The 15,435-nt window shown below is 28.8% G+C and overlaps 1 long non-coding RNA gene across 1 annotated transcript; it reads left to right on the top strand.

Moving 5' to 3' along the window:
• Positions 1-3,070: 3,070 nt before the first annotated feature.
• Positions 3,071-7,586, top strand: LOC129960649 (uncharacterized). Its single transcript, XR_008783649.1, has 3 exons — positions 3,071-3,301; positions 4,566-4,661; positions 7,216-7,586. It is a non-coding gene; the product is annotated as an uncharacterized LOC129960649 (long non-coding RNA).
• The last annotated feature ends 7,849 nt before the right edge of the window (positions 7,587-15,435 follow it).

Below are 15,435 nucleotides of genomic sequence, written 5' to 3' on the forward strand. Positions count from 1 at the left end.
CTTGCAATAAATGATTATAAATTTTATTCTTAATAGAAAAGTAATATTGTTTTTATGAGAAAAATTAATAAGCGGAATTAAATTCATTTAAAGAGAAGTAAGATATAGAAAATCTCTATGCTCTTTTATTTATTAATATTTGAGTATTCTCGTGTTTCTGAATGAGTTTTCTTCAAAATCGCTATTATCAGTAGTCATAAAAGGAAATGTATGTGTGTGTATGTATATTACTATAGTTCACTAAGCAATATCTTTACCAAGAAATTAAAAAAGAAAGTGCAAATAATAATTTTTTGCGTGTTAACGATTAATACAATTTAATAGCTTTATTTTATGTTTCTGGTTCTAGATTTGTTAATATTCATTAAACGTTCTTTTTTTTTTCATAATGAGTAGATTTAAAAATTTGCTTTTAAAATACTTTTTGAAACTTATAGTTACAATTAAGATTTATGTGTATGCAACAATGACATTTTTATAACGTGCATCCATCTATAAATCCTGTAACACCTTAATGTAATAAATTATTGGATGCATAAGAATCAGCGTTACTAAAATTAATTAATATTAGGTGAGCATATAATCTATAAAGCGCATAAACAATGCAAAAGGAGAAAGTTTTTATATCAGTTGAAGTTTGAACAGTGTCTTTTTCAAATTCCCAATTTTAGTTGAGATTTCTGAAAACTAGAGAGATGCATTGCACAAAATGCGGAACGGTATAATAAGGTTTTTAAAATAGTTGGAAATATTACGTGTCTATCAAATTTGAAGTTAAATATAATCTTGTAAGTAAGCGATCAAGAGAAAGCTAAGTAACTTTTAGCAACCATTTATCTGGATTCTAAAAATTAACTAAAACTATGTTGGTCACTGTTTTCATAAAAACTTTTTCTTACATGACAAAGAAATAATGTTTTTTAATGTGCATTAGCATTTGCGTTACAATATATTTTACAACTATTTTTCTTCCAATTCATCGCTATATGGGAGTAATCATTAATCTCTGTTTTGAACGTAACAACATTCCTACCAAGTTATTAAATTGAATCTCTCTAAACATTTTTTAAAAATGTTATCTACATACAAATAAACAAAAATAACTCATAAGTCTTAAGAAATGCAGAACAGCCTTGACTTATCCTCGATGTGAGAAAGAGAAAGGTCTGTGGTCTATATACTCTTTTCTTTGTTAAATATAGGTGACCATATTATACATATTGTGAAATATTAAAAAAGAATTCTTTAGAAATTAGATTTAATTTTTGTTAAAAAAATTGCAACTCCTTTGTATTATTTCCATATTTTTTATATTTATAAGTAAAAATTACTACAAATCTAAAATGAATTTTCACTTTCAAAGATTGCAGAACTCTGACATGAAATACGGAATCCTGCCTAAGCAGCTTAATAGTGGTACTGGCAAAATCTAATTAAAAAATCAAAGAAAATAAATTTAGAAATAATCATTCAATTAATGGTTTAAAAATTTCAAAAACCAGGAGATATTTAATGTAATATATGCTTTTTACAATTTAATTCATTATTTTATCTTCCAATTTATGCACATTACCATATTAAATTGGCTATATTCCACGTTTAGAAAATCCGAGGAATAAAATTCGTCCTAACATTATTCTCAAAAAAACTATATTTATCTTCTCTTTTTAATATTGTACAAATGAATCATTTCATTAAAATTTAGGATATTCTCTTTTTTGGGAAAATCAGGCAGAAATTATGAACATCTCAGCTGCTCAGGAACATCAGATCATTTTACAAATATCAAATACACAACAAGAGTTGACAAATTCTACTTAATTTTGTTCGTTTTCTGTCTCAATTAAACCTGTTTAATATTTTTAAATAAATAATTTGCTCATAAAATTCAAAAAAATTAGAGACATTTTATTAGAATTCGCTATTAGTACTAAAACTTTTTAGAGAAAGGATTGAGCCCATTCTTTGGGGATGAATCCTTTGGGATCTTACAAATTCGAAGGCACATAGACCTTGGCCGATCCTCCTTATTGAAATTTCATAAACGCATTGATTGTTAAAAATGTAAGTTGTGTTAAAGGAAATACTATAAATACTGAAATATTCACTTACTCCTTCTAAATTACAGAATTCTCTAATATTAATTAACAGAGTTACGAAGTGCAATTAAATGTCCAAAAATCGAAGTGCTTCAATAATTAATCAGTGATGAGTTCTATGCTCTAACAGTTCTAACATTCACGCGGGCTAAGTGCGATTTTCTGTGCAAGCAGAGAAAATCTAAAATATCTAACTGAAAGACTAACTTTTCTAAACAAGTTTGCATGGCTCATTACTCACCCCTCTCGTGATGTACAGAGTATCGGTTTTCGAGACTACTTCAAAGGGTAGGGGAAAGTATTATTGTCGGTTGTTTGTCCTTCACAGCAATATCTCTTGGGGACTAGGAATTCCTTTCTTGTTGGATGTCATTCTGCTTGCCAGACAAACCTTTTAAACCTCTTCCTTCGATTATATGTTCAACGCCATAGACACCCCGTCATTAGGCAGCGCTTTCATTCACATCAGGTTTATATCTCTGTATATGACACTCTTTAAAGTGTGGAGTCGTTCTTAATAGTATTGATGACTTAACTTCTTGACTTGGAGTAAGGATAATTTTTCATTGATTCTGAAATAAACTGCCATTGGCGTTCTTTATTGCTGACATCTGTTGACAGAATTTAGAACTAAAATAAAATCATTAAAAAATGACATTTTTTAAATTTCATTTTTTTAAGAAAATACTTAACTGAAATAAATAAATTACATTAATGATTTTGAACATAATTAAAATTAAAAATTAGGCTTAAATATATAAATTAAGTCAATCATAATTTACATCGATAAATTAATTAAGTATTAATTACAATTCATAAATTTTATTATTAAAACATTAATAATTTTTAATTAAAAGTGTGAATGAAAAGCAGGCATTTGGGATAATTATTTAAAAAAATTTGCAATTCAAAAATTCGTGAATTATGCATCTCTAGCAGCATCTATATTTCTATTTCAGCGCCATCTATATTCAGCGTTTGTTAGACGGGGTAGACCATATTGGTTTGGAAGACGCACAGAGAAGATCTCTTTCTCTGTGGGCAGACGTATTAATTTCTTGCTTACTCGTAAACTTGATAGATATTGATTATCAATTATATACAAGTGCTTGAAGGATAAATTCATCATGCCAGGACCGACAGAAGAGCAGTCCATTGATAAAGATAAAGAGGAAGATGCGAGGCAGAGGGAGATAATGAATGTAAGTTGCTAGTAACAAGAATGACGTTTGCGGTCAGATAGTAATATACCAATTTTAGTTTAACTTTTTTTCATATTTAATAATATTTATCATTAACTTTTTTTCATATTTAATAATATTTATCATTAACTTTTTTTCATATTTAATAATATTTATCATTATATATCATTTATATCAAATATATGTCGCTTATATGAAAGGGAAAATGTTGGTACTATGTTCAAAAATCGTTTTATTCAGTGTAATTACATGAACATCTGCTAAGCCGGTTTCTTTATAGCAGTGTTAATTACAACAATTTACCAGTCATTTCTTGTGGGTTATTGTCGAAGTGTATAGCATTTTCTTAAATCTTGTAAAAGTTTTGAAATGAAAAGTCATTGAATTTAAAGTTGCCACTTGTCTCTTTAACAGTAATAATATCTAAGGGTTAAAAACTTATAAAATTAAAAAAAAAAAAATCTTTTAAACCCTAACAGCCCACTTCTTGGCGTCTTTTTGAATTCTCGCCAAAGGAGTGGCGATAACGTCGCCAATGTGGCAACCTAGACGGATTTTTTTTCTTTATTTTATTTTTTTATTATATTTATTTTATTATTTATTTTTGTTTTTTATATATTTATTTTATTTATTTATTATTTTTTCATTATTTCTGACCTTCAAGTATCGTTTTTTTAGTGAAAAATAAGAATAACAAATATTCAATTAGTAGTCAATTTGGCGGGATTTCAAATAAGTTGCCAAGAGGTGGGCCCATCTCAGATTTTACTGCATAATTTTCTGTAACAGTCTCATTATTTTTAATACATGCATATATATATATATATATATATATATCATGTGAAAATTGTTGAGCTAGCATATTGATGATGTTTAGCTACTGAAGGTTAAGATGTAAACATAAAAATTGTCAAAAGTAAAATTGTTAGGAAATCACATGGAAATAAAAGGCTGTTTTATCAACGTTTGGAGAGAACATATTAGAAACGTTTGTTTATGCTATTTCGAATCTTATCAATAAGTTTTTTCAGTATATTAAAAACATTACTTATTTGATATTTTAACATGAAAAAAAGTATTTGAATTTTTTTTTTAGAGCTTACATTGGTTATCATTTTTAATCTATAGTTCATCATAGTAGAGTTTTGTAAAAACACAGAGAAGGGTTATTTTGTGGCTTTTGAAATATAATCTTTGTATAAAATGTATTAGTTTGAAATTGCTTCCATTATTTCTCTTTAATTTTTCTGTTCTGTTATTTTAGGCAGCTTACCAAAGGATTCTGGATGAAATAATTGATCATGTGATAGTGAAGGTGATTTTCAAAGCTGAACCAGCTTAATGTTTTGGAACTTTGAAGGTAATTGTATATTTTTAATTGCTTATTTATAATAAAAACTAGTGAAATTAGGTACGGTTGTAAAAAAAGTGCCCTGAATTTTCAAAATGTGTAATAATAAATTTTCTCTTTGACAGTGAAAGGATATTGTCATTGATAGTGAAAAATTATTGGAATTTTGTTGAAATCATGTTACACTGAAATCTAAAATTTGCATCCTCAAATCATTGTTTATTTATATTAGCATAAAACTTTTTGAATGGTAAATTACAAAGATAATGTTTCAGTAAGATCATATGCTGTAACTTAAAACAAATTTCTGCAGCATCTTTTCCTTATTTAAAGAATGATAATTTAATTTCAATTCTATTTCATTCTTTACAAACTTTTCTTGAAAAATTCTTTCAATACAGAGAATCCTGTGGAAAAAATGATATCTTTCAGTACAAATGGAAAGTTTGTCTTTATTTATCTTCAAATGGCTTTTAATTGTTCTCTATAAGGATCTGAATTTTTTGATATTAATGGATTTTGTACTTTATTTATAAAGGCACTTCTGGTTTCCATTAAAACCTCTTCAAAACTGGTTATTTAATTTTTCATGCCGGCAAAAGAGGTTCATTGTCATGTTTTAACTAATATTCCTTTATAGAAAAATTTCTAAATAATGTGTAAACAACATTTTTTGTCCCATTAACATCTAATTGACACTCTTGTTGCGAAAGAAAAAGATGTGCCTCAAAACTTATTTAATTGATTATATGAATATAATACTTCTATTATCTGTTAAGACATTCCTGACAACTCTTAATTAATAAGACCATATTTATTAATATTTCAAGATTTTTCTCTTTTATATTTTGAAATGTGTGGTGGAAACTTCAAATATGGATGTAATGCTCTTTATATTATGGCTTAACAACTGCAAAAACAAATCTTGATTTGAAGAGAAATAGTGTTGAAAAATTTATACTCTGCTATGTTTAAAATGAAATTACATTTGTACAATTTTATGTAACAGAATACAGCTTTTCCTGATTTGGAATAAGAAAATTGTATTCAAATAACTATCTGTTAAAAGAAGTTGTAGCATTAAGATATATTCTTTTCAACTTAAAATTGTTATCAGTTGTGACTTATTTTCAAATAATAGTAAATAGACTGATACATAAATTTATCAAGTGAAAATGTTATAAAATAAATTTACAATTGTCATAATTTATGTATAATAATTTTGTTGTAAATTTTTTTTCTATCACTAAAATATTGAATGTTGAAATATGCTTATATTTCAATCATTAAAATGGGTTATCATAATATTACAGATCATTTAATATTATTCATAGGCTAATGAATGAAACACAATTTGTTTTGTTCATCTAGAAGAAGAGGTTAACTTTCAGTAAAGAAATTTTCTTCGACTTCAGTTTTCTTAAGAACTAAATAATGATAATAATAGAGTAATAAATCTATAATCTATCGAATCATCATAAATAAATAATAATAAATCTATTGAAGTTTTCACAATTCTGTATTCATATCTTTAAATATTCATGAATATATTTAAATATAATACAATATAGACTCGTTTATCAAATATTAATTCTGAATTAACTAAAAATAATAAATCTGTGTTCACAGCAATATGAAAACCCATGTTAGGAAACTATTTCTGAAGCTAGAGCTTGGAATGCTATCTAGTGAATAATTCAACCTATGATAGAAATGCTATTGTTTTCTTTTGTGTTTTGATCATTTTTTTTTCATTTAAATTAGAAATTTATTGAGCAGCAAGAGAAAGAATAAATTTGGTACCTTCTCTGAATAGTTAGTAAATGTTTCAATTACAGATTATTTCTCTGCAAATAACATTTTAAGAATATCTTTTTCTAGATTTATGTTATTTTTGTTTTAATTATTGTTTTATAAAGATGGTTTAGATCATTACATTTTAATAACATGTCTTCTGCTCATAAAAATTGTTTCTTAAATTCAGTAAGTTATTTAGTTTATTCAATTATCAGATTGCAGATATAAATTACTTTTAGTTTCTCACTAGAACTTATTTTAAAATTATAGGTTTGTCATTTAAAGACTAACATGCATTAACTTATAACTTCAAGGCACAAGAATAATAACCATATGAAAATCAACAGATACAAAATGGATAATGATTTGTTTTATCTTAATTTTCATACAGCACATTTTGGAACTTAAATATTAATATCACATCACCTCTTCATTCACACTGTAGTGTAACAGATAAGAATCGGAATTTCTATTGACTGTCCTATTTCTATTGGTTGTAGAAAACATAGCAAATTGTTATCAAGTGAAATGGAAAGTATATAATGATAAAAATTATTCAATTTTTTAAGATTCTCATTTCAATTGTTAGTGTGGAAAAAATGTGCAATTATGAGAAATGAAAATAACTTTTGTATAAAATTTGTTTTTAATTCCTTGGTTAATTTGTAAAATTTTTGAGATTTTTGTTTAAAAATTCAAATATTACACTGATTATTTTCTTAATTTAAATATAATTGAGTTCTAATTTTAGTTTTATGATTTGCAGGTAACTGACAAGAAGATTGCTCTTCATCACTTTCAAAATTTGCATCTGTAACTCCTGTGAATCCAGTGGTATATGAAAAATGGGTTTATCTTGGAATTCCCCTTTTGGATTATTTTACTAGTGTTACAACTGGTCATAGTACATACAAATAGAAATTCATAATATTTTCAATGCCAGTTAAATTATGTGTTTCAAAAAATTTTATGTGTTTTGTAAACTGTTTTCTGCTTTAAAATATTATGATTTTTTTTTCATGTTATTAGGTTAAAACTTTAATTTTTATATAATGGCAGATAGTTCTTGCCCAGTATTTCAACAAAATGCTTTCTTTTTTATAATAAAACCTTGTGTTCTGTAAATGTGCCATATATTTGTATGAAATTGAAGTTCTGTTAACTGAATGCTCTTGTCGTCAATGATAATATTAATGTTATTTTAAAAATTTCTTCTCAAATATGTGTGCAAAATAATTTTTAGTGAGTTTTAAACTTTGAATCATTAGTTTATTATATCATGGATAATAATTAAAAAAATTTTGATTATATTTTCTAATTTTAAAATTATTAGAGTTTTTAAATGTTAATGAAATTTTATTCAATGTATGTATTAATGAATTTTAGGCTTATTTCATAATTTGATTTATTAACTAATCTGTCACATAATCAGAATTGCAGTATATTTCTCAAAACTGTGCAGATTATGAATTCATTATAAACCCTCTTTCATATATATTATAATGTTGTTTTTTACCCTTGTTGTTTACTAAATTTTCCACTTAAAAACTCCATCAACTGAATTGTGTATTTCTCATTGTATATTGTAATTTCATTTTTTGCCATGTGTGTAAAATTAACAATAATAAAGAGACTAAAAATGTATTTTCTTTGAATCATTCATGATATATTTGCCTTTTTAATTTTAATTCTGTAAGGATATGGTAAACCACTTTTCATGTAAAATTTAATGAATTCATTGCTAATTTTCTCAGATTTATATATTTCGTAGTTATGATTTTCTATGTAGAATTGTAAAAATCTGTATATAGTCGCGGTGAAGTTATAAATTGGAAAAGTAGGAATAAAGAATTAAAAACTTACTGAAACATTTATTCAATGTAGTGAGAGCAAAAAATTTGACATTTTGAGGATAACTCTTCTCTTCCACAGCGCTCCCACAGTCCTTGAATTTTATTTTACTTTATTCAATGCATCCGAAAAAGTATTCAATTTATCTTTTAAGTTCTTGAAAAATAAGCAAAACTGACATCCATTGGATTGTACATTGATGTCGTTTGAATACATGGCTACTATATTGATCTCTAAAATATAAACATTTTATGCTATGAAAATATATACATTAATTTATACAGAATGGTGTCACCTGCAGCTCAACTATAAACTGTTGCCAACTTTTTATAACTTAATATAAATCTGGTATTTTAATATCTGTTTTCAATGATATTAAAAAGATACGTCACATACGCCTTTCTGCATATATCAGTTACAGTTCAGTTACAAAAATCATTTAAGTATGCAGGACGTTTACATATACGTCCATATCTAGTTCAATAAACTTGTTTGTTTGAATAATTTTTCACATGATTATTATTATTATTTACATTAATTAAAGAATCTTCCAAATAATCACTATTCTCAATAGGGAAATCAAAATCTGAATTACTTACCCAACTTGGTTTTCTGATAATCTTTGAGGGCATTAGATGTTTCCTTTCCTGGTATATACATAATTTGTAGCAGTTACAACCCTATATGATCTATCATTAATAACGGTGGAGTTTTCCCATATTTTATTTCTGACTTTTTTTGAAGAATTTAATCTCCAGGTTTTATTGGCATTAGAACGTCTGCCCTATGAAAATAAAACTTCTGCTTTGTTTGCCGTTTCTTTGATTTTGGAATAACATCCTTAAAGACTTCAACATTAAGCATTTTACTACTTATAGGCAATTCAGTCTTCATTCTGCGATTAAACTTGAGCTCGGTAGGAGATAAACCTATACCTGAAATAAGAGTATTTCTATATTCAAGCAAGGCTACAGTGGCTCTTTTATTGTCATGTGCTTTCTTAAATAGTGTCTTAGCAATCCCCACAGCTTTCTCCACTATTCCATTTCTTCTCGAATAATATGTATTAATGAAGGGAATTTCAGTATCCCACCGTTTTGCAAATTTAACTCTTTCTACTTCAATCCATTTTGGTAAATAATCAATAAGGACAATAATAAAATTTTTATTTTTATAAAACATAACATCTATTCCTATTTTCTGAAACCTTGAAGGGCACACCTTCCTCAGGTGTGACGGGCTTTACGAACTCGAGATACCCTAGTAATCTGGTCTGCTTTCCAGATTCTCCTTCCCTCAGGCTGCTGCTTTCTGCTGTTGTTCTTCCTTCCCTCAAGGGCAAGCGAGGGAGCTCTTCATGAGAAGCTGTCGCCGCTCTGTTTGCTTCTTGCTTTTCATGGACAGGTAAAAACACCACCCGTTGCGCACTCGGTGTTCTGTGATCTCCAGTCTATCAATCGGCTTATAGCTAGCCACCTGAGCGGTTAGTCTACTAGGGATTAAGAAAAGGGGTCAGTTCTTGAGCTAGACGTAAAAGGTGAGACTGACCCTAGGCGTAATTCCCTGCATATAGGTACCGATTAGCAATATGGTAAGTGCCGAGGCTGGTGACATCTAGAACCGGTGGCTGCCATCCCTTGTTGGACTCCGTGGTGCGTGGCGCCTTCGGGCCCATATTTTTACCAGCGTCATATGGGCAAAAGGAAAACCTACTCACTTAGGTGGGCAACAAATTGCTTCGATCAATTCAATGACGGCTATCTTTCCAACTTTTTTTCTCGTGAAAAGAGTTTTCAAGACGAATGAGACTTTTCATTCGGTATCCCCTTTTTTAGTTGAAAAATGCATCACTGGTAATATCGGAGAAGGAAAATGCACGAAGAAACTTCGTTTAGGATACTTGCTAGTGGAAGTTCAGTCCTGAAAACAGTCAAAACAAATAATACAATTGTAGACATTTGCGTATATCTAAATCACCGCTTCTCAGCATTTTCCCTTAAATTCGTTCACGAGAGTTATCTCCTTGATGAGAATTGCGTAATGTTGAAGTGGAAGAAATCCTCAAAAGAATTGAAAAGCCAAGGGTTGAGTCATGTAAGATGTATATCAATATGGGGAGATGGGAGCTCCATAAGAGAAAGCATTTGATTGTGACATTTAGTTTTCCAAAACTCATATAATATATTAATCCAGGCTATATGCGTCTTCCAATAAAAACGTATATCCCCATTCCGCTTCGTTGTTTCAAATCCCAACGTTGTGGGCAATCTAAAAATTCTTGCCGCGGGACACTTATCTCCGCCCTTTGTGCAGATGTCAGTCATGACAGTGCTCAATGCTCCTCTGATGAAAAGTGTGTAAACTGTAAAGGTGCACGTACCTCGTATTCTAGAAATTGCCCAACGTGATTAATTGAAAAAGAGTAATTAGTACAAAAAAAAGTAGATATCTTACACCGCAGCTCGGAAACTTGTGAAATCTCAAACTCATACAAGCACTAGCTATGGTTCCATAACTCAGACAAAGCTAAGCAGCGAAATTTTTTGGATACATAGAATGATTCTTTAGCTTTAGATAAATCTATTACAATTCCCGAAATATACTCTAGTTCTAATCCACCTAAACTATGTATTACTCAAAATGAAAATGTGTCCATCCCAGTCTATGATGTTGCTTCAGCTTCACAGGATTTGACTGATTTTCAATTAGTGACAAAGAAAAAGAAATATAAAAAAATCCTAAAGTCCGCAATTGAAAACCAAAATGAATCAATGTCAGAAAAATCCAAATTTTCCCAATTGAAAATTAATATTTTAATAATTATTTCGTAGTTTTTTTTTACCATTAAAATATAAAACATTTAATTTCATGAGTAATATATACATTAATTTATGCAAGAATTGTGGCACCTGTAGCTCAATTATAAGCCGCTTCTAATTTTTTATAAATTAACACTCTGTTCCATGCGCATTTCGACGTTGCCCCAAGATGTCTTGAAAAGCGCGTTGAGCGAATTTTAATGTAGGGAAAGTAATGAAGCATCTTCGGTTTGCACGGTAAATTACGTAGGTATTTTACTGCCCTACGAATGGTTCTGTTACATTTTAACGTATTTCACTCCCCCTGAGAGTTTCGACATCTTGATTAATTGGAGTGTAGTCAACACAATGAATGTTTTATGGCCGTTTAAGGATGTCACAGGATCCGAAGGCCTGAAGATTAATTTAGACATAGGGCATTGTGATGTTGTCCGCGTTAGGGAGGAACGAGGGGTGAGAAGGGGAAGGGCTCGTTCAAGAAAAGAGGAACAGGATTTTCCTCCTAATTGTATGTCCCATAATGGCTCTATGTGGACTTAGATTTAAATTGTATTTGGTTTCAATAGTATTTCTTTAATATAGCTTAATTGATCGAAATGTTGTTTTAAAGTTCCATTGAATTATTATTCATAATACAGTTTTAAGCTCATTTGTGATTAAACATCGCATTGAAGCATTAGGAACTCGGAAGGGGTATATTTGAAACATTGCTTTCGATATGTAGTTAATATATTAAATATATTTCTCATTCTTAGTTTAACTATTTTTATAATGCAAATTTATACCTTTTACGATAATCTCTATCTACAATCATTTTTCTTCATACAAAGTAAACAGATGCAACTGAATTTTCCGTTTTAAAGCAGTGTAAGTTTCCAAGAATATAATAAAATATATTGTTCTCTTTTCAGATTTATATTGTAAAAAAACATCGAATTGTGTGTCCGATTTTTTATAATGCGACTACTTTTAAAATGTCTTTAATGAAATGAAAGCATAATTTCTTTCAAATTCATAAAAAAAAGCAATAAAAATAGGAATATTGAGAGACTGATAAAATCGTAAAATTCTTAACAACGTAAACTATCTGGAGACATTTTTTAATAGTTTATCAAAGATGATATATTTCTTTGATAAAATTGTAGATCTATAAAACATTTCTAAAAAAATAAATAGTAAGTTCAAAAATTCTATATTTATTTTACAGTTCTTTGAAGCAATGTGTATATATATGTAATGATATTTTAACTCTTATTTAACTCTAATTTATTGGAATTAGATGAGATAAAACACTATCAAAATTTAGACAATTTAGATAATACTTAATAATGTACTTGTAGTTAAAAAGAAAAATTTGTTTAAAATAGTTGTACCTTTTTCTCTTAAGAGAAAAGTTTTGCAAATAGCTCATGAACAACGGCCCCATATTACTCAAGATATTGCACTTTTTGTTAAATATTGTGATATTTGTAAATTAAATAAAAAGAAGAAAAAAAAAGATTTGGCCTTTTACAGGCTGTGCCCCCCACAGTTCGTCCTTTTGAATGTCTTTCTGTCGATACTGTTGGTGGATTTAGATATTATAATTCAACTAAAAAATGTCTTCATATAGTAATTGATCATGCGACTAGATATGTTTGGGCTTTTCCTTCCAAAAAGGAAAATTCTGAAACTTATATTAATGTATTAAAGCAAGTTTTCCAAATTCAGGTTCCTTCCAAATTATTAACTGATAGAAATGGTGCTTTTACCTCATCTAAATTCAAACATTTCCTTAGAAATTACAGTGTCAAGCATCTATTAACATCTTCACATCATCCACAAACTAATGGAAAACGTGAAAGAGTTAACCAGTCAATAGTAGCTAAATTAAAGTGCAAAGTCAATTCTTCTCCTACTAAAATTCCTTGGACTAAACTTTTAGAACAAGTAATCAATGAATAAAATTTAACACCCCATTCAGTTACAAAATTTCCTCCTGCATATTTGTTATTTGGCACTTTACCTTATCCTCCTCTCTTAACTCAAAATCAATCCTATCCTCCAGTAGAAGAAGCCAGAAAATTAGCTAAAGATAATACAATAAAATATCATGATAAAAATTAAATAAGATATGATGCTAGATTTATAGATTCTCCATTCAAACCTGGTGACATTGTAATGTATGAGGAATTTAATTACCCAAATCGTAGAAAATTATCTCCAGTATTTTCAGGTCCATATGAAATAGTAACTAAATTTCAGATGTAAATTATGAAATAACTAAACCAAACGCATTAACAAACAAGGCTACTGATATTGTCCATATATCAAAATTAAGAACATATTATCCACCAGAAAAATTTAAATTAAGTCATGAACAATAATTTTAATTTTAAAAAAATCCTTTCATTTCCCATGTTTCTTCCAAATAATCCCCAACTTAGATCGGCCCGTTGTCTCCACTCGTAAAAGTTAGTTTTTCTCTTCTTCATGATGATGATGTGATAGGCTCCATCACAACATAAATTCAAATACCTCAGTCTTATTGAGATGCAAGTATAGGGTCAACCTCACAATTAATTTCTCTTTCTATTTTTATCCTGGATATGTTGTTCTCCACTTTGGAAACAAATATTCCTGGGTGGGAGCAGACAGAGAATAAGAATTACGTCCCCCTTCTTGATGTCCTATTTTGAGTCATTAAGTTTCATGCACTACTAAAAATTGGTGGACAAGGTTGAACTATTCACCACTAATTGGCTAGGTCAAAAGTTTTTTTCTTTTAAAATTACACATTTTTTTATGTCATTTGTTTTGAGTATTAATGTTTATAATAAGAGTATTTTGAATATCATATTATTATTTTCAGATTCAAATGTTACATACAAAAATCAGAATTATGCTGATATATTATTATTATATAAATTCAATTTATTATTGCATTATTTTACATCCAATTTGATATTTTTGGTGAGCCTTCTACTATCTAAAGGACACTGTGTGCAAGCGTTCTTTAGAAACATTCCTCACCAAATAGAGACAATCTTACAGACTGAGAGACAATAGACTGAGTTTCTTCAGAAAAGCATTTTTATATTGCATATTTTAATATTATTATTTTTGGTGTTGTTGAATATTTAAGTTTATCTAATATTTTCACAGATATCACTTTATCTTTTTTATGCTTTACATAATCTTCTTCAAAATGATTTTTATATTAATGTAAAGGTAAGGGAAACTTGGATATCACTTTTAATATACCTTTAAATTTTAATTTTTCTTACTTGGACACCGCTATAAGGTATGGTTGTGTGTCGAGGGCCCCGACGAACTTCCAAGGATGCGGTGGGGGGGGATTGAAATGATATTTTAATTCTAATTTCAATTTAATTAATTTCCAAGGTTTTATCTTAATTTAGCCCACAGTAACTTTATTCTAAAATATTATCTTATTTCTTAATCCAGTTCCACTGTCTCTACTTAATTAATTCAAGAGAAGCTATGTAAAATTGCTGAATCGGCTAAAAGCCTAACTTTCTCACACTCCGCGTGAAGGGACAAAATACCGCTGACGAGACAAATTCTTTTTTAAAACCTCCCTTCCTCCCTTGTCGGCGCGTGTAACAAAAATCCCTATCGAAATCTCATTATATATCAGCACTATGAAGAAATATTTTCCCTATCAATTTCTCGGGTTATATAAGACCAAGGATAAAATGTTCAAGTGCTTTTTCCTCATTCCTTTTTGTGTCATTTTGTGTGCTCATCGCTTGTTCATATACCTGCTTCTTCAAAATGAAATAAAACGACGTCACGAAATCGAAAGTCTTTTCACTGTGTTCAAAACTGCATCCTGCTTCACATAAAATAATGCTTACACACACACACACACACACACACACACACACACACACACACACACACACACATTGTTAATATGCCGATGAGTATTTCTACAATAGAGGATAATATCTGAGCGGATAAATGAGATAGCTTTTGATGAATCTTATGCGAAGAGCAGCACGTTTCAATTACATGTTTTAAAGACGTTCTAATGCAAAATAATGCAGATAAATTCCTTAATGGTGCGTGGACAATAAATTATTTTTGAATATTCAAAAGTGTATGATTCATAGTTATCCTTGAAATCAGAACCTGTAATTTACTCGTATGAAATATATGATTTTATATTACTTTACTCAGATTTTGTTACTGCTGCAGTTGTTACTTATGGAACAAAACTTCATAAATTTCACACATTTTTTGCAAGATCGACCTTAAAAGTTGTAGGGCCCAAACTGGAAAACAATTTTTATCTATAATTTTTTTATTAT

The sequence above is a fragment of the Argiope bruennichi genome, chromosome X2 (genome assembly GCF_947563725.1).
Source record: "Argiope bruennichi chromosome X2, qqArgBrue1.1, whole genome shotgun sequence".
NCBI lineage: Eukaryota > Metazoa > Arthropoda > Arachnida > Araneae > Araneidae > Argiope > Argiope bruennichi.